This window comes from Mesoplodon bidens, assembly GCF_964165515.1.
Source record: "Mesoplodon bidens genome assembly, chromosome: 2".
Lineage (NCBI taxonomy): Eukaryota > Metazoa > Chordata > Mammalia > Artiodactyla > Ziphiidae > Mesoplodon > Mesoplodon bidens.
The window spans coordinates 50,109,961-50,128,178 of NC_138177.1; the positions used below are offsets into that span (position 1 = coordinate 50,109,961).

The window sequence follows — 18,218 nt, forward strand, 5'->3', positions numbered from 1 at the left end:
CTTTTCCTTCTGGGAGACTAGTGGTCAAACTGAAGCACCAAGCTGAGGGTCCAGTTCCATGATCTATCTTATTCTGGTTTCCTAAATTCAGTTTATTAATCTAAAGTATAGCATATGGGGCCTCCCTGGTGGCGCAGTGGTTGAGAGTCCGCCTGCCGATGCAGGGGATACGGGTTCGTGCCCCGGTCTGGGAGGATCCCACATGCCGCGGAGCGGCTGGGCCCGTGAGCCATGGCCGCTGGGCCTGCGCGTCCGGAGCCTGTGCTCCGCAACGGGAGAGGCCACAGCAGTGAGAGGCCCACATACCGCAAAAAGAAAAAAAAAAAATAAAAATAAAAAAATAAAGTATAGCATATGGCAGTTCACAGAGCACTTTCATGTCACTTATCTTTTTTTTTTTTTTTTTTTTTTGCGGTACGCAGGCCTCTCACTGTCGTGGCCTCTCCCGTTGCGGAGCACAGGCTCCGGACGCGCAGGCTCAGCGGCCATGGCTCACGGGCCCAGCCGCTCCGCGGCATGTGGGATCTTCCCGGACCGGAGCACGAACCCGCGTCCCCTGCATCGGCAGGCGGACTCTCAACCACTGCCCCACCAGGGAAGCCCCCCATGTCACTTATCTTATTTAAGCCTTACAGCAGGGTCAGAGAGCTTATGGAAGCAGCCAAGTAAGAGATGCAACAGACATGAGGGAAAAATTCTACTTTTCAATCATATGAATGCACAAAATGGGTACATTTATTAAAGTAGTTGGCCTTTACTAAGTAGGTTTCAGCCACTATCCAGAATATAGGAAAATACTCTTACCTGCTCCCACCACCAGTTTTTCAAGCACCAGGGGCCATGTTGTAAATGTTGCTAGAAGATCAGGATAAGACCACAGGGTGTACACTGTCCAAGAAGAGAGCCAGAAAACACTTACTGCCCAAAAGTCAACCCCCTGGGGAATGGCAAAGCCAAACACTAAGGCCACATTAATCAACATGTAGAAAGAAACTCAAGTCAAAGCTAGAGAGAAGGTTGTAAGGGGATGCCCAAAGAAGCTGCATTCTTTTTTTTTTTTATTAGGTTACCCCAAGTTTGTGAAGCGGTTTATATGTTATATGCTATTTACTTGAGAATCCTTGCTTCCTTTAGCTTTAGAGACCTGCATTCTTTACATATTTATACTGGGCTCTTTGCAGTAGTTTCTCTCAATCTATGATCTTGAGAAGTTATCACTTTTACTGGTCGGAAGACACATGAAGTGAGCTACAGCTCTAAGAGTCTGTTTAGCTGCCAAAGTTGGATATTTATGTGTAAGGCTAAAACTAGTGATGAAGTGAACATCTGCTTTTGCCTGTCCAGTATCCGTTTTCCCCTCTCTGGGAACGGAGTGCCCCTTTTCCTGTGGGAAAGACATTCCATATAGTTTACATCAGGCTGACTCCCTTCTCAAAGAGGCTGCAGTCTTGAAGAAGGCGGAGACTTAAGAAACTGGGTGTCACTTGAGACTTGGAGGCACCTATTGTTCCACCTGGACGGCAGCAGCCAAACATGGCCATAGTGGATAAAAGTAGGGACAGAGCCCCAACGAGGATTCCTTTTATGTCCTCAGAAGCAAGTAATCCGAAACCAGGGCACCAGCCTGTAAGAAATTCTTAAACTTTCCCATGTTTCTTATTTTTATTCTCTCTGTTTCCACAGGGATTAGCAGTAAAACCCTTAGATCAAAAAGGGCTTGTATGTGTACAGCAGCAAAGCAGGGTGGGGGTAGGGTGGCCTGGGGTAGGAGACTGCACTGCACTGCTGCAGCCAAGCTGGGAGGAAGAAAAGGCCCCGAATGACAAAGTAGGTGTCCGCAGCCATGGAAAAGAGAAAAGGACACTGCCTCTCTGAGATCTGTGACAAAGAAAGCAAGCAAAGTATCCTGAGAGCCAGACAAGAGCCTAAGAAAGAATCCCTGTGAGACATCGCAACCAAAGTCCACCACTAAGACAGCTGGGTATGGAGTTTAACTAACCCAGCTTCTTTGCCATCACAGGATCTCTTCAGTATCTTAAGAAAATTCCACTCGTAAAAGTTTTAAGAAGCATTTTTTACATGTCCTGAAACTCCACCCTTTTCACGACCTCTGCTCCAATCCCTACTTAACCCACTAGAAACCAGTGTTTCTTCACCTCAGAATTTCCCTTGGCAACCACCCTCTTTTTGTGTTAACCCTTTTTCCCCCTCACTTCTATAGCAGTTTCTGATCTTGAAAGACCCAATTCTAGGGACACTAAGTCCAAAAAGATTCTTAGGGAGATTTTGCATTTATTTGTTTTAAGGAAGACGGATTAATGGAAGAAACAGATGTTAGGCAAGGACCATAGTAATGGCCATCTCCATCCCACTGCCATACCTGTCGGATATAGAGTTTTCTCCAGTTCAAATAGGATGGGGTTACCACCACGCACGTACACAGTCACTGCATCCCCTCTGTGAGCATACAACTTCACAGTGTTGAGTTCTTCCTTTCCAGGTACTAACTCAGAGACCTGATCCGTTCCAAGAGTGGGGAAAGCAGCTGTCACCTCGGCCCGAAGCTTCCTCCTGCAGAGAGAGCGCACACACCTGGTAGGTATGCTGCCCGGATGGATTCCAATAAATACTGAGGACTCAAGACTTACTATACGGGCTTCCCTGGTGGCGCAGTGGTTTAGTGTCTGCCTGCCGATGCAGGGGACACGGGTTCGTGCCCCAGTCCGGGAAGATCCCACATGCCGCCGAGCAGCTGGGCCGTGAGCCATGGCCGCTGAGCCTGCACATCCAGAGCCTGTGCTGCACAACGGGAGAGGCCACAACAGTGAGAGGCCCGCGTACTGCAAAAAAAAAAAAAAAAAAAAAAAAAAAAAACAAAAAAAAGACTTACTATACAATCACGAGGCCCAAGAAAAAGACTGGTTGATGATGCCGTATTCTCACTCTTCCAAAACCTCCCATTCTCTTTCTCATCCAATGTCTCATCTATTTTCACATGTTCCTGGGGCATGTCTTTCCATTCTACAAAGAGAGGGAAAAACTGAGATCCGGTAAGCGACCCAAGTTAGCCTGCCACTGGAAACTAAGCCCTGCCTTCCTGACTCCACACATAGCTCCTGGACCCACTCCTTTCTCATCTATGCTTGGCCAATCTGTCAACTTATGATTAAACAGCTCTGCTAGGGCACCAAGAATGACAACTATAGAACACTGCCTCCAAAATTCCCAAGGTGACACCTTCATTTGCAAAACTGAACAGATACACTTCTTACCACATGTGCCTTATCCCCTCTCACCTCACCCTCCACCTGTCTCTCCTGCCAGTGGTAATCACTAGACACTTCTTCTCGTATGCTTGTAGTTCTCTGTGCCCCATCTAATCTCTCCCAAGGGACTCAAAGCTCTTGGTAGGGCAGGGACCCCGTTTTCCTTCATTTTGGCATCCTCCACGACACCTTAAACAGACTGCAGTCAATACGCGCTGATTGAATTATACGCTTTCTCGTAAACTCACTAAAATATCCAAAAGACAGCCTGGGAGATAAATCAGGCCTCCTCTCCATCTTCACTCTCAAAACACGTCTAACTCACCCTTGCTCGCCCCCCGGAGTCCCTTCTCCGGCTGTACCCCTCGGCCTCCAGCCCAGAAAAGGCTGTGAGCCAGCCGAGCTTGAGAGATGTCTGGGTGCCCTGGTGGGCAGAGCAGGCTCTTCTCTCCCTCACCTGTCCGACCCCCTGATGGCCGTGTTGGACTTGACCCGAAAGGCCTTGGCAAACATGTCTGCTGGAGGGGCCTGGGGAAGAGAAGGAGACCACAGCAGCCAGGGACTGTCAGCAAAGCGCGAGCACGGCAGCTTCCCAACCCGCAGTCCTGGGGCAGCCATGCTTGGGCCCGGCTGGGAAAAGGGCCCGGCTGGAAACCGGGGCCGCGCAGCTTCGCGGCCACCCCTAATGGCAAGGCTGGGAACAGATGCATGGGGGGCGGGGCCGGAGAAGGCGGGGCGGATCCCTGCGCCGAGCGGTGCACCCTTTCGCCTCACCCCTTACGCCCGGCTCTGCGCCTAGGCGAGTGGCTTGAGCGGGTGCGTCTGTAGTATCTCTGGGGCCAACAGCGATTCCGTTCATTTTTACTCCATCAGCGTTCTAGTGTGTTGAGTAGGAGCTCTGCCAGCTCTCATTCCATGCAGTTTAGTTCAGCTGGGCAAAATTAATTGAACTCGTGTTTTCTTAAACTTGCAGGCCTCTTGAATGGTTTTCTTCAGGGCTTTTGTTTCTTAAGATCTTTACATTTTATTGCACACTTGGGGCCTCAGCTAGAATTCTTTCCGAGATTTTCTCCTTCCTGTTTTTTAATTTACATGAGGTGATAATAACAATAAGAGGGAATCCACTTTAGTCCAGGTTTGACCTCCTGTTAAGAGGAAAAAACTATACAAATGATCTTCAAATCTGTTATTTAAATTTTTTTTTTTTTTTTTTTTTTTTTTTTTGCGGTATGCGGGCCTCTCACTGCTGTGGCCTCTCCCGTTGCGGAGCACAGGCTCCGGACGCGCAGGCTCAGCGGCCATGACTCAGGAGCCCAGCCATTCTGCGGCATGTGGGATCTTCCCGGACCGGGGCGTGAACCTGTGTCCTCTGCATCGACAAGCAGACACTCAACCACTGCGCCACCAGGGAAGCCCTAAAACGTTTTTGGTTAAAAAACCCCACATTTTTGGACCTTTTTAGGTACCTTTTGCATTCAGGCATTATTTGAGGGGATTTTGTTTGCAAAGCAATTTTAAAAACTCAGAGTGCTTATAAAAAAACTAATTTTGAGGCATAGTAAAATCAAATTATGGTTTGGCTTCTCCCTAGCAGTTTGATCTTGGGCCAATGGCTTATCCTTTCTGAAACTCTTACATTCTCTGTAAGATGTGGAGGTAATACCTACTTCACTGGGCTTCTGTGAGAAACCACTGAGATAACGCATGTGATATATTGCAGGGTGCTTTGAAATTTTCCCATAAATGGTAGATATTAGTCCAAAACAAACAAACAAAAAACAGTCTCAGGCAGGGGTGAGGGATTGGGTTTCCCTGAAAGGGACTGCTGTGTACCCTGGAGACAAGGATTTAATCACCTGGGGTCCTGGCCCCTACTAAACTTAATTTTGCTAATGAAAATTTCAGAGCAGAGTGTCCATCCACCAAGAAAAAAAAAATCCTGATTGCTTTAATTTGGTGATACAGTCACACAGAGGAGAAGTCCATCTGGGCTATAACAAAGATGAGGCCTTGCACAGTCTCTGTCCACCACCATCTGTGCCCTTAATCTGGGGTCAGCCACAGCTCCATCTCCTCCTGCACTTCTGACCCACCATGCCTTTATTCTGAACCACCCCAGCCATAAAGCCAACGTCAGAGGAGCCCAGAGGAGGAGAGTGCCACAGATCCTTCTCTGCTTGGGCCCCCACCCAGCCACACTCGGGGGGTGTGATGCCAGACTCTGTGCTGTTGACCAGGCCTGTTGCAGTACAGCCATGGTGGAAGCAGTCTCTTTCCACGGAGCCGAGGAAGGTTATTCAAGGGCATACTAGAAATTTCAAGCTGTGAAAACTATTGTACACACCATATATCCTGGCTAAGAAGGCACAGATTAGCAGCCTAAAAATTAATTCATGGTTGACAAGTAGGAGCCAAGACCCAAGGGGATGCTGTACACAGCATCCTGCCTCCCTATTGGCAGAGCAAGATCTCCCTTTCCCCAGGAGGGTGCCATCCCAACTTCTCTGCCTGCATCAGGGACCTGTGTGCTCCCTGCCGGTGGCCCTGTTGCTAGGCAAGCTGGCTGAACCCTGAGTCCAGCAAGCCTAGATTCTTTAACTTTCCCTTTGTGGCTCCAGTACAGCCCCACAGGGCTACCAACCTGCTGCCCACTCTTGGGTAAGCTGCAAACACAGGCTCTCTTTGATTTATGATTTGTATAAAAGGAAAGGTAGAAGTTAGAGTCCAGAGGGTAGAGCCAAGAACTGTCATTCACAAGACTTCAGCCATAATCAAGGAACCGGCAACACATGCCTTGATGCATTTCGTATTAGCTATAATCAGTGACTCCATTTTTCTCCCCTTTGAGGAGTGTCTACAATGGTTACAGGTGGTTATAATATGCCTGTCCCAACACTGAATGTCAAATTTGTTTGGGGCAGAAAGCTTGTGTCTTTTGTTCACAGATCTTCAGATCAAGAACTGTACTCAAGCAGCTATACTCAAGGAAATACACCTGAGGCTCATTATCCACAGCTGGACCTGATTTCGATGATGAGATCCTTCATTTTGAGCAGATAAAGGAGTGAAATTTGAGGGGACCTGGGGAAGAAGTTAATATGTTTTGCATTTAAGAGGCACATGCGTCATTGAAGGGCAGAGGGTAGATGATGGTAGCCAGACTCCAAGAGGGCTCTCAGTGGTCTTCATGTGCTTATGTGGTCCCCTCCCACATGAGACCAGGGCTGACTTCTGTGACCATTAGCATATGGCCAAAGTGATATTGTGTGACTCCTTATGGCTAAGTCATTGCCATTTCTACCTTGGTCTCCGAGATTTCTTGCTCTGGGGGAAAGCCCCCACCATCTTGAAAGGACACTCAGGAAGCCCTGTCAAAAGGTCCGTGTGGAGAGGAACCCATCTCCTAGCACCAACTTGCCAGCCATGTGATTGAGCCACCTTGGAAGCACAGCCTCCAGCCCTGGGCAAGTCGTCCCATCCCACATGCTTTCAAGCCTCCCAGCTGAGGCCCCAGCCACCAGGGATCAGAGACTAGCCATTCCACTACGCCCTGTCTCAAGTCCTGATCCACAGAAGTCATGAGATGGTAAATAGTCACTGTTTTAAGTTATTAAGCTTGGGGATGGTTTGTTATGATGCACTGGATAACTAATACAGGAACCCAAGCATTTCTCACTCCCAGTGCATCCTGAGATAGCCAGTTGGTCCATGTCACTGTGATTGAAGCCACAACTGTGTACAGTCCAGCTCTTCTCCCAGGAATTCATCCTCCACTGGCTCTTTTGCTTACGATGTGGAAATTGAAAACCTAAAAGCCTAAGATGTTGAACTCACAGTATAAAAGGGGGACACAGGAGGCAAAGATACGCACATCGGATGCTTGCACTTGCAAAATAAAACCACAAGGCAAATTTGAAGAAGGCAGAGTTCCACTATGCCCAGCTCAGCACTGATATGTTGCCTGGTATTCAGGGATAGGTGGGTGCCAGCCAAGACCAGAGCACCCAGTCTGAGAACAGCTGCATCCACTTCCCAGCCAGCCTGACACACATGCCCTGGGAGCCCTGAGCTGCCCCCTGCTTCAGCACGGTGAGGACTTTCTTTGTGAGTTTGATGCCCACCTGTCCTTTCTCTTTACTTGGGACTGCTCAAACTAGATATTCAGCTGGGCTTTTGAAAATCCCCTTTCCTCTTCATTGCCTCCCCCAAACTCACACACCCAAAAGCTAATGAACCTGCGCGATCCCAGGTGAGGCCTGTAGGAACCCTCAGACACTGGCAATTGGGCAAAAAAAGAGTTGTATAGCTGCTCAGAAGTAAAATCTTTTACATCTCAGAAAGTTACAGTTATTTCCTTGCCTGGGATAGATCTGGAAGGGACTGATCTAAGGTTTCTGTTGTAGAAACCTGTCGTTGGAAACCCTCAGAACCTAATAGACTCTGGGAAAACACCACAGATGACCTGCATTCCCAGGGACCTTTGAGCTCGGAGCTGGATGTCTGTGGTGAGGAGGAAGGAAAAGCCAAGGGCATGGGGTGACTGAGGAGGAATGGAAGCCCTGCAGCCAGCTGTGGGCTTCTTATTGTGGCTGTAAGAGGGAAGACCAGGCAGGGCACAGGCAAAGTCTAGATGCAAAGCCCTGGGGCTGAGTCAAGATGCTTCCTTAACTTCAAAGTCAGGCTTTCACATAGTACCAGACCCTTAGAGAAATGTTCCTTTGTAACCGATGCCTAATGTACTTCTGGATCCTGTGATCAAACCTAGAGCTAGAACTGCCCAGATCACACAGCAGAGGCTGTAGATGAAAGAGGCTCAGGGGACAAGTGCTGCAGGTATATTGCTGAATGTCACAGTTCCTCTGGTTCTGTGCTGTCCACAGCAAAGCCAAGCCCAGACAGGCTGGGTTTTGTCTATCATTTCATTTCGAGAGGACTTGAAGGCAAGAGAATTTCTAGAATCTGGGATTGGGCAACACTTCTGGAGTATGGGAAGGCTGGATGTTTAGGGGTGGATATCCAGAGAGGGGAAACTCTGGGGAAGAAGGGCAGGAACATGGGCTTCACGTCTGCAAGCGCTGATGTCTGCTTCCTTTGCTTTGGAAAGAAGCAGATGAACATCTTTGCTCAGGTCAGTGATGTCAGCCCAGCCTAGGGTTCAGGTCCAGCCTTCAGAGAGCCTGTAAATTAAGGGTGGGGACAGGATTTGACCCAAAAGTATCTGTTACAACTAGTCACAATGCCCCATTGCCCTGCTTATCTACCAACTCCACTGTCCCTCAGGCTACACAGGATTAATGACAGGGAAGAACACCGTGTGACAATGGAGGCAGAGACTGGAGGAATGCAGCCACCAGCCAAGGAATGTCAAGGGTTGCCAGCAGCCCCCAGAAGCTAGGAGAGAGACATGGAACATAGCCTCCCTCAGAGCCTCCAGAAGGAACCAACCCTGCTGACACTTTGATTTTAGACTTCTGGCCTCCTGAACTGTGAGAGAATACATTTCTGTTGTTTTCAGCCACCCAATTTGTGGTAATTTGTTAACCGCAAACAATACAAGAGAAACTAATACAAGCCCTGTGAACCTAACACAAGAGGAGTAAAAACATATGCTCACAAAAAAATCCAAACACAGGGGCTTCCCTGGTGGCGCAGTGGTTGAGAGTCTGCCTGCCGATGCAGGGGACACGGGTTCGAGCCCTGGTCTGGGAAGATCCCCCATGCCACGGAGCAACTAAGCCTGTGCACCACAACTACTGAGCCTGCACTCAAGAGCCCGCTAGCCACAACTACTGAGCCCATGTGCCACAGCTTCTAAAGCCTGTGCACCTCAACAAGAGAAGTCACTGCAATGAGAAGCCTGTGCACCGCAACGAAGAGTAGCCCCCGCTCGCCGCAACTAGAGAAAGCCTGCGAGCAGTGACAAAGACCCAACACAGCCAAAAATAAATAAATTAAATAAGTAAATTTATTTAAAAAAAGATTTTGTAAAACAGGCAAAATACAAATGATATAGCTAGTAGTATTAGTAAGGTTATAAATAAGAATTTAAGCCTAGAACTTCTATTAGGTGCAGCCCAGTATATCCCCAGGTCATCTGACTTAGCCTGTTCTATAACAAGTCTTATCTTTAAAGGAAATTATATATTGGTATTGTTTATAAGGCACCCGACCCAATTTCCTACTGTTATTAGCTAGTTATCCTTCGTATGATTTAATATACTAAAGGAGCCTTTAAACTTGAGCATAGCCTGGTGTTAGCCACATAGATACATACCAGAACTGTGTGAGGTTTCCTTCTCATAAACAGGAGGTTATGGTTTTTGACTGAGATTCCGCTTGGTGTTGTGATTGAGCTTGAGTGACCCTAAAAGAAAATTCATATTTATGGTCAGAGTCGGAGCAGGTATTATTAATTGACCAGGTGTGGGATATCACCTAGTAATATCAATAGTGGCCTAAAGAGAACTATAATTTCTTTCTTCTACAATAAATTTCCTAAGGGCTAACCAATTAGAGCCTTGGAGTGGAGAAATCCACCAAAGTAATCCAGAAGAACTGGATATAGGTAAATAGCCATATACGCCAACAATTGGATTAACTTTACACTCAGTATAAGATTGTGAAATACATTCAGTTCATAAGCAAAGTTGTGAGCAATTATCAAAGTAATTGGTAGACAGGCCTGGTCCAGCATCTTGGGTCAGATGTCTATTTCAGATGTCATCTTCTCATCCTAGTCTGGAAGTTTCTCCTCTGTTTGAGTCTTGTTTTAAGGTGATTTTAAAGTCAGCAATCCTCTCTCTAGGCCAGTCCAGTGTGGGGACACTTTTGGAAACATTAATCCAAGAGCCAATTCCTTTCAGTTTCGCTGTGCATGAGCTAGTTAAGAGTACCTGATAAGGGTCTTTCCATCTAGGTTGGAGAGAGTCCTTTAAATGATGTTTTTTCCAGTATGCATAATCCCTGGCTACAGGTCATGAGGCATCTGATCTTCATCCAAAGATAGATTACTGAGATAAACTTCAGAAACAAATTAGTGTCCTTTTAATAATTCAATTAAACTTTACAATAATATAACATAATAGCAAGGAGCTGAATCGGAAGTGAGGCTTAAGCAGTAAATACAGACCTCAATTAACAAAACTAGTATTTGATATCCACTAAAACATAAATTTTTCTCTCTAAAATTACCCTCATTTTTACCAAATATAGACAAATTAAGATTAATTTGTTTGCATATTAAGTCTAATTTTAATAAACTTGGCCTGATTACTTAGGTAAGTGTAATTGATCATATAGGATCTTTTATATTGGCCATGGGGAACTTTTCATTAGGAGTCTCGGACTGAAGTTTTTTTTAAAAAAGCCCTCTCAGGGACTTCCCTGGTGGTGCAGTGGTACAAAATCTGCCTTCCAATGCAGGGGACATGGGTTTGATCCCTGGTTGGGGAACTAAGATCCCACGTGCCACAGGGCAACTAAGCCTGTGCACCAAAACTACTGAGCCTGCGCGCCACAACTAGAGAGAGAAAGCCCACGCACCACAACTAGAGAGAAGCCTGTGTGCTGCAATGAAGACCCAGCACAGCCAAAAAAAGGAGGAAAATAAATAAATAAAATAAAGTAAATGAATATTAAAAAAACAAAAGACCTCAAGGTCAAGGAAAGCAATGCCAAAGGCTTGTCACAGATTTTGCCTTACAGATTTGGGTGAATTACTCCCTTTTCAAGATCCCCACAATATCACCAGCCAGGAGGTTGCCTTCCTTATTTATCTGATAAGGCTACTGGGAACCTATGAGTTTCCAATTTCTGAAGGAATCAGGTAGACAGAAAAGATAAATGTTTCAATTCTGTTTACAGAGGTACAACTTACCAAATTGCTGTAAGTCATAACTAGCTTGAGGGAAGGGTCTGCTTATGGCTGGAAAACACAGATTAAAAGCCAGTAATGTTTTAGACAGAAACCATAAAAATTATAACCACATTCATCAGTTCACTCAGTCCTATGTAGCTACTCGTTTCTGTTAATAGTTTCATGAAGCCATCCGGTTTTCCAGTAGAATTTTAAAATTTCTTACCCAGTTCAGCAAAATGCTCTAAAAGTTATCAGAAATCTGTACTTGTCCAAAAGTCCTTGCTATGAATCTTCTTGAAGAGGAAGCATTTTTGCAAAGGCATAAGTGTAAGACAATAACTGTCTATGAATGACAAAAGACTTAAGAAGGCACAGTTAAAGACCTGATTACAATGCTATTGACAAAGAAACTTGGTTACTGCTGTGACACTTTAGGACAATAACCAGAATTATGACGGATAAATTTTACCAGGACATACCAGATTTTTAGGAATTTTAGGTAATTTCTAGACTATGTATATTAATGATATTTACCCATGCAATACAACCTAAGAAGATTTATTACTCATTTGACAATACTTCCCATGTAATTTAACATACCAAATGAACCTAATTAGTTTAATACCTCTCTTTGGGATGTTTCAGGGAGCCCTTTGATGCTAGCTAGAGGTCAAAGTTAGCTAGAGGTCAAAGGAACATCTTTAGAATTTGATTTGGGAACTTTGTCAAAAAATATCTAAAAGTTTTTAAAACTCTTGGTCAAATAGGATCATAGGTCACTGTGAAACAATGCTTATCCACTTAACCAAAGTGACAAAAAGATTTCAAAGGCAATTACAGACAGTTATAACATGTTACCAGTTAAAGGTAAAAGAAACTTTACAATCTGTTATCAAAAGTGGATCAATATTCTAAGAAAACTGTGTCATCTTAACAGAGAGAAAAACCAAATTCAGGTTTTGCACCAGCTTATTTCTCAAATTCATTTACTCAATTAAATGTATTCTACACTTAGCCAATCCTGACCATGCACAGAACTCTTTTCTCAGGATTCCTTTTCCATAAACCTTCTGTAACTTTCTGTATCCATACTAGTGTGTCCCTTATTTTTTCCCATCCATAAACAACCAGCTCTAGAACAAAATTACATTTTTCCCTTAACAAAATGCAATTCCATTCCTCATACCTTCTTTTACTGAAGACACACATCCTACTTTGCTACTATATGCGGAAATGTTTCCTTTATTATCTCTAGTAGCTTTAATTACGTATTTAATTAGAATTCACAACTCTTAAAACCTTACTTTCTAGTGAAGACTAAGAAGTATGCAATTATGAACTGTTGTTTACATTTTCATTCTGTAGATTGGCAAACATAAATACCAGTAATAATTTCTAAAAAACATGTTTTTTTATAGAAAATATCTCAGTGTGGCCCCAGACATGTTTATTAATAGTCCTTAATGCCTTTAGTTTCCCTGTAAAAGGAAGCCAGTGTTCAGTACCTAAGGTTTCATTATCTTATTTTATTTGGGAATGACCTAGTCATTCAATAAACTTCCATCACTTAGCTTAATTTAGTACAACTCTAAACTTTAAAGTTGCCAAGTATCTGGAGAGAATATTTTTAAGTAGATATTCCTAAAACAATTTTCCTAAAGAGTTCACCCAAAACCTCTTTTCTCATTTACATTTAATTTAGTAATAAAACATTTCAGTATACCAAGTTATTTTTCTTGTGGACAAATTTGCAACAGATATAATAAGATCTTATTTGACTTTTATTAAACCTAGGTACAATAAAAGTATACTTAATGTTGATGACTCTAAGACATGTCTGTATTAATTAAATCTACCGACAAACCTTAATACCAGGTATTAATTTAATGCTGAATATTTCCCAGTTGACATGAACTTGAAATTCATTCTGGATAGTTTCCTTTTTTATTTCTGAGAATTTTTATAAATGCTTAATTTACTTTAAGCCAATTAAGTAGAGCTCATTTGCAAATTAATTTTGATAATACCATCCAAAGGTAAAGACATATGTGCACACATGGACATATAGACAGACACAATCAGAGATCTCATCGTTTTATTTTAAAACTTAGTCATGAATCAGGTGTTACAATATAAAACTCACTACTTTGTAACAGTTAGAATAAGTCAAATTTCAAAAGGCCTCTTTCCTCCCTGTTTTTCTCCTCAGTCTCTGGAATTAGAGATGGTCTAGATAACTGTTCCTGAGAGCCCTGGTCTCAAGGCACAGGGAGAGAAAAGCATGTTCTCCTAGAAGGACCTGTTCCCTCAAGGGTCAGAATTCTGAAAAGATGTTTTATTAAGCCAGCTTTCTCTAACAACTGCATACAAAATAAAAGAGCCCATATTGGCTATTTTCAGGGCAAAGTTTCCCTTTAATTCCAAATAAGTAAGTACTTGTAAATATAAGTTTTGGACATACATAAACCTGGCAGGGGTGTTAGTCAGAGGCTGGCTTTCTGATGCTCCTCATGTCTCTGTTTGAGAGGCTCTATATCCCATTTTAAAGTTGAATTTGTCAGGGGTAAAACTTACTAATGAAATTGTGTGATGGGCCAGTGTGCGGCTTGTGAGCTTAACTCCTCCAGGCATCACCCTAGAGTCGTTTCAGCCCTCTTATGTGGCTCAGTTTCACCCTTCAGTGGTCTAAGACCACTGTGAGTGCTCGGATCACTGAATGGCCAATTCTTATACATGATTCCTGGATGAGCAAGTCTTTTAATTAATGTGTGGATTGCCCTGTGGGACCATTGCACGGTATGAGGACTCTGCCTCCACCACTCCCATACATATCTCAGTTGCCTGAGAAAGCTCTAACTGACCAGGAGGAGTCTTGTCCCTCTTCTTTGGAGCAAAGCTCTCATGTAACATCTTCACTTTTATCCTGACAAATTCTATGAAGGCAGCCAAACTGAGGAAAAGAGTCAGATCAGCTTCTTACCAAACTACTCAGCCCAGACCGCTCAGTGTCTTTAAACTGAGCAAACCCCATTGTTTTTCAGACAGCCCACCCCCGCACACCCCGGAATGTTTCAGCCGGGGGCCAGGTACCTGTTATACACTGCCAAATAAAACTCAGGATCATCAACCAATACAGGAGATCCAAGAACCAGGAGAGACTCACCCAAATTCGTCTGGACTCTCCAAGGAGGTGGATGGACACAAGAGGTCTCTGCTGGTATCAATGTTCCAGTTTCTCCCAGGGTTCAGGTAAAGGAGAGAAGTCTGCTCTGCGTCCCTTCATGGTCACCAAAACTGTCGACTGGAAAAATATGCACAACATGAGAGTTGTGAGTTAAGTTTTATTTGGGGCGAATGAGGACTATAGCCCAGAAGACAGCCTCTCAGATAACTCTGATAAACTGCTCTGAAGAGGTAAGGGTGGAAGTCAGTATATATGTGATTTTGGTGAAGAGGGATACATGCAGTCAAGCACACATTTTGGCAGAAGCTTGTTGCTACTCATGAGGAGCAGATGTCTCCGTTTATGATTTTAGTGATTCTCTAGATATGAGAAGATGCAAGAAACTGGGCTCATAAAACCTTCTGAAAATATCCAACTATCTGAAGGCCTGTTCTGCCAATTTCTCCCAGAGCACAGAAGGCCTCATTCCTGATCTCTACCCTAAACTCCTTTCAGGGTGTGTTGAAGGTCAGCAACTGCAGTGGCTTGAGACTTCATTTTTGTAGTGCCCGATGGCAAGTGACAATTTTTAGTTGGAACCACACACCAGCTGGGTGAACTTGGACAAGTTGGTAATCTTTGAGAATGTTTTCTGAATTGTAAAATAGGGATAATACCTATCTCACAGGACTGTTATAAGTTTTAAATGAGAAAATATATGTAAAGCACTTCTGATGGTACCTGGAACATAATAGACTTAATAAATGGTAATTAGGGATTTCCCTAGTGGTCCAGTGGGTAAGACTCTGCGCTCCCAATGCAGGGGGACGGCTTCTATCCCTGGTCAGGGAACTAGACCCTGCATGCATGCTGCAACTAAAAGTCTGCATGCCGTAACTAAAGATCCCACATGCCTCAACGAAGATCCTGCGTGCCGCAGCTAAGACCCAGTGCGGCCAAAATAAATAAATGAATATATTTTTTAAAAACGGTAATTATATTAGAAAGAGTCCTGGTTAGGTTTTCAAACTTCAGAAACATAGTTTCACATGGCCCCTCAGGTCTGTCGCTGGAACTGGTCATGTTGACTTGGGAAGAGTGAGAAGAGGTGACAGATATTTTGGGAAAAGACAAATCTTTCTGGGGTTAGGGATCAATAAGGACAAACTTCAGGATTTAGGAGACATAGAACCAAGTGTCTACAGTATTGGAAGAAGCATAGGGATTTTATTGGTTGCTGTTGTTGTTGTTTTCAAGATTCTGAAGCATTAATGGGGCAACTTTCAAAGCTTGGGGAAGAGAGAGAGAGGGAAGAAGTACAGGAAGTGAAACCTTGCAGGACCCTGTGGGGCCCTCCAAGGTATAAATCCTCTCCATGTCCCCTGTTCCTTCTCTGTAGGAAATAGTCTTCATTCAGCCTCCTTGACCTTTCCTGAGTTCCAAAGGGCAGATTCAAACAGTTGCTTATCAGGGAAGGGAGGGATTGCAGAAAGAAAGGAGGAGCAATCAAGAAACAGTAGTGCAGCATGGGGCAGGTTCCTGGTTCCTCTTCAAGGAATATACATAACAATATATGTTTGAGTTCTTCTGCAGGAACTAAGGCCCCCTCCCAGGTGGAGGATGGTAACTTCAGGCTAAGCACTAGATTCTGGGAACACCACCCTCTTACCTCACCACCAACCAATCAGAAGTCTGTACAAGGTAGAAGATAATGAAGACTCTGACCCCTTCCCCAAATGATTCTCCTTTTGAAAACTTTCATGGTCCAGCAGAATCTCTGGAGTTGGTTTTTGGACACAAGTCTGCCTTCTCCCCAGGTTGCCAGCCTCCTGAATAAAGCAACCTTTCCTTTCCAAGCAACACTTGCCTCTCAAGTATGGGTTTTTGAGTGGTGAACAGCTGAACCTGAGTTTGGTAACAGAAGTCCATGAGGTTCAGAAGAGAGACAGCTTTCTGAAACTTCAGAAAAATGACATGGTTTGAGTGTTTCCGTGAGTTAAATCTCTGTTTCTGAAAATAGCTATACATGTTTCTGGAGCTCAGGTGAACTTGAGGTCGACATAGCTTGGGGAAAATGGTGAGTTTCATAGGTTCTCTATAAATGATTTTTTTAAAGTGCATTCCAATTTTGTGATTAATATGGTATACTATGCATTATGGCACATCATGCTGCAAAGAATAATTTATAGTTATTGAAGAGAATTTAAACATAACCCACCAACAGTTGTTTCATCACAATATTCCAGGTGCATGTGGCCATAGGAATATTTTCTTCATATTTACATTTGAAACTGTTATAATCACATTCGGAATGTTCTGATGATTTTTGAAGAGGCTGGAATAGTCCCATTTTTCTTGTTTATTTTTTAGGGGTTCCTTATTTTGCAGATATATTAGAACTGGCTTCAACAGGCAAGCAGGTATCTTACTGGATATTTGGCTAATCCACGATAGGTAAATCTGGCTTTAGCTGCACTGAGAGAGACAATGGAAATTTTGAACTACTCTTGAGTGGGGCTAGGGAGCATAAGCAGATAGGGTAGGGGATCCTTGGAGAAAAAGAACCAGGCATGGCTTTCTTGACAGAAGCCATTTTGTTATCTAAGCCTGGCCACAATGCTTGCCCTTGCACAGGTCTCAGTAATTAATGATCTTAAGGGAAGAAAAGAATGCAGAAACATTACCTGTTATTAGGCAAGAGAAGTTCTAAAGAGTCCCAGTTCTCTTTCAATGGCAAAGATTAGCCTGAAGTGCTCAGCAACCAGATCAACTGGAACCTTAGGGATAATGATGTTGACGTTTTATGAACTTCATGACTTCAATCAACTGAAGCTTGAGCTCTGTCAATCATGAATATGCTTAAAACTTCTCCAGTTTGACAGTTCTGGGAGACACTGTTTTGGGAAAGATCCTCAGGGTTCTCCTTACTTGCTGCAAGTAATAAATCCTTCCTTCTCTCACTCTGTGATTTCATTGCATCTTTTGGCTCAACACCCACCAAGAGGCAAACCCAGTTTCTTGGTAACGGGAAGGGAAGAAAGGGCGTAAATGATGTAGAAGCGGCTCAGGAGCTGGAGCGCACAGGGCAGCAGTTCAGCTGGGGTGTGGGGGCTCCTGCTAGATCCCCCATTGGGCTTTAATCCAGCCACACTGTTATGAAACAGGGGCTCCTTGAAGAAATTACTTGGGTCACTAAGGTCGGAGACTCATGAAGTGCCAGCATCCTCGTGTAATCCTCCCTCCCGTGACCTTGGGATCAGTAGCCGAAAGACAAAGGAGGCCTCTGTGCTTCCTATCTCAGGGGCAGGAAGGGGAGCAGAATGCCTCAAGGTGGCTTACATAGCTATGTCTTAAAGCAGACTTGGAGAGAGCAGTGATTCAGAAGGAGGTAAGAAAACTTGGGGGGGGGCAAGTCCTATCGAAACGTTTAGTGCAGTAAAGTGGTCTGAGGGGTCCACATAAGTACTAAGAACAATGATTACTTAATACAAGTTTGCAACCTTAGAGCTGGAAAGGACCTCAGCAACAATCTAGTCCAAACCTTTCGCTGCCATGGAACTCTTCCTTCAAACAACATCTTCCATAGGAGTCTAAATACAAACCCACATGAAAGCAGGATTGTTCTGGTTGGGGAGGGGTGGGGGAGGGGCTGGGCGAGGCTAGGGAAAAAAAGCTTATTCATAAGATTAGAAAAAAATTTTAAATCATCATGGAAGAAAATCTTTGAATTTATATTTTTATCATAGGCTAAAGAAAACATTGATTGTAAAGTTCCCCAAACGGACACATTAGTAATTTATAAAGTGAAGAGCCTTTGGATTTTAAGGGCATTTTTACTAAAGACATGAGAACAGGGACTCTGACTTTGAGTCTCACGGAAATGAGCCTTGGATGCAAATGTTCAGGTTTCTGGACTATGCTCTGCAGGCTT

General features: G+C 44.1%; 1 long non-coding RNA gene across 1 annotated transcript; it reads right to left on the reverse strand.

The window, feature by feature from the left end:
- Nucleotides 1–417: 417 nt before the first annotated feature.
- LOC308628993 lies at nt 418–3,871 on the reverse strand. Its single transcript, XR_014017617.1, has 4 exons — nt 3,724–3,871; nt 2,891–3,021; nt 2,381–2,571; nt 418–888 (listed from the first exon to the last, which is right to left on the reverse strand). It is a non-coding gene; the product is annotated as an uncharacterized lncRNA (long non-coding RNA).
- Between the last annotated feature and the right edge of the window lie 14,347 nt (nt 3,872–18,218).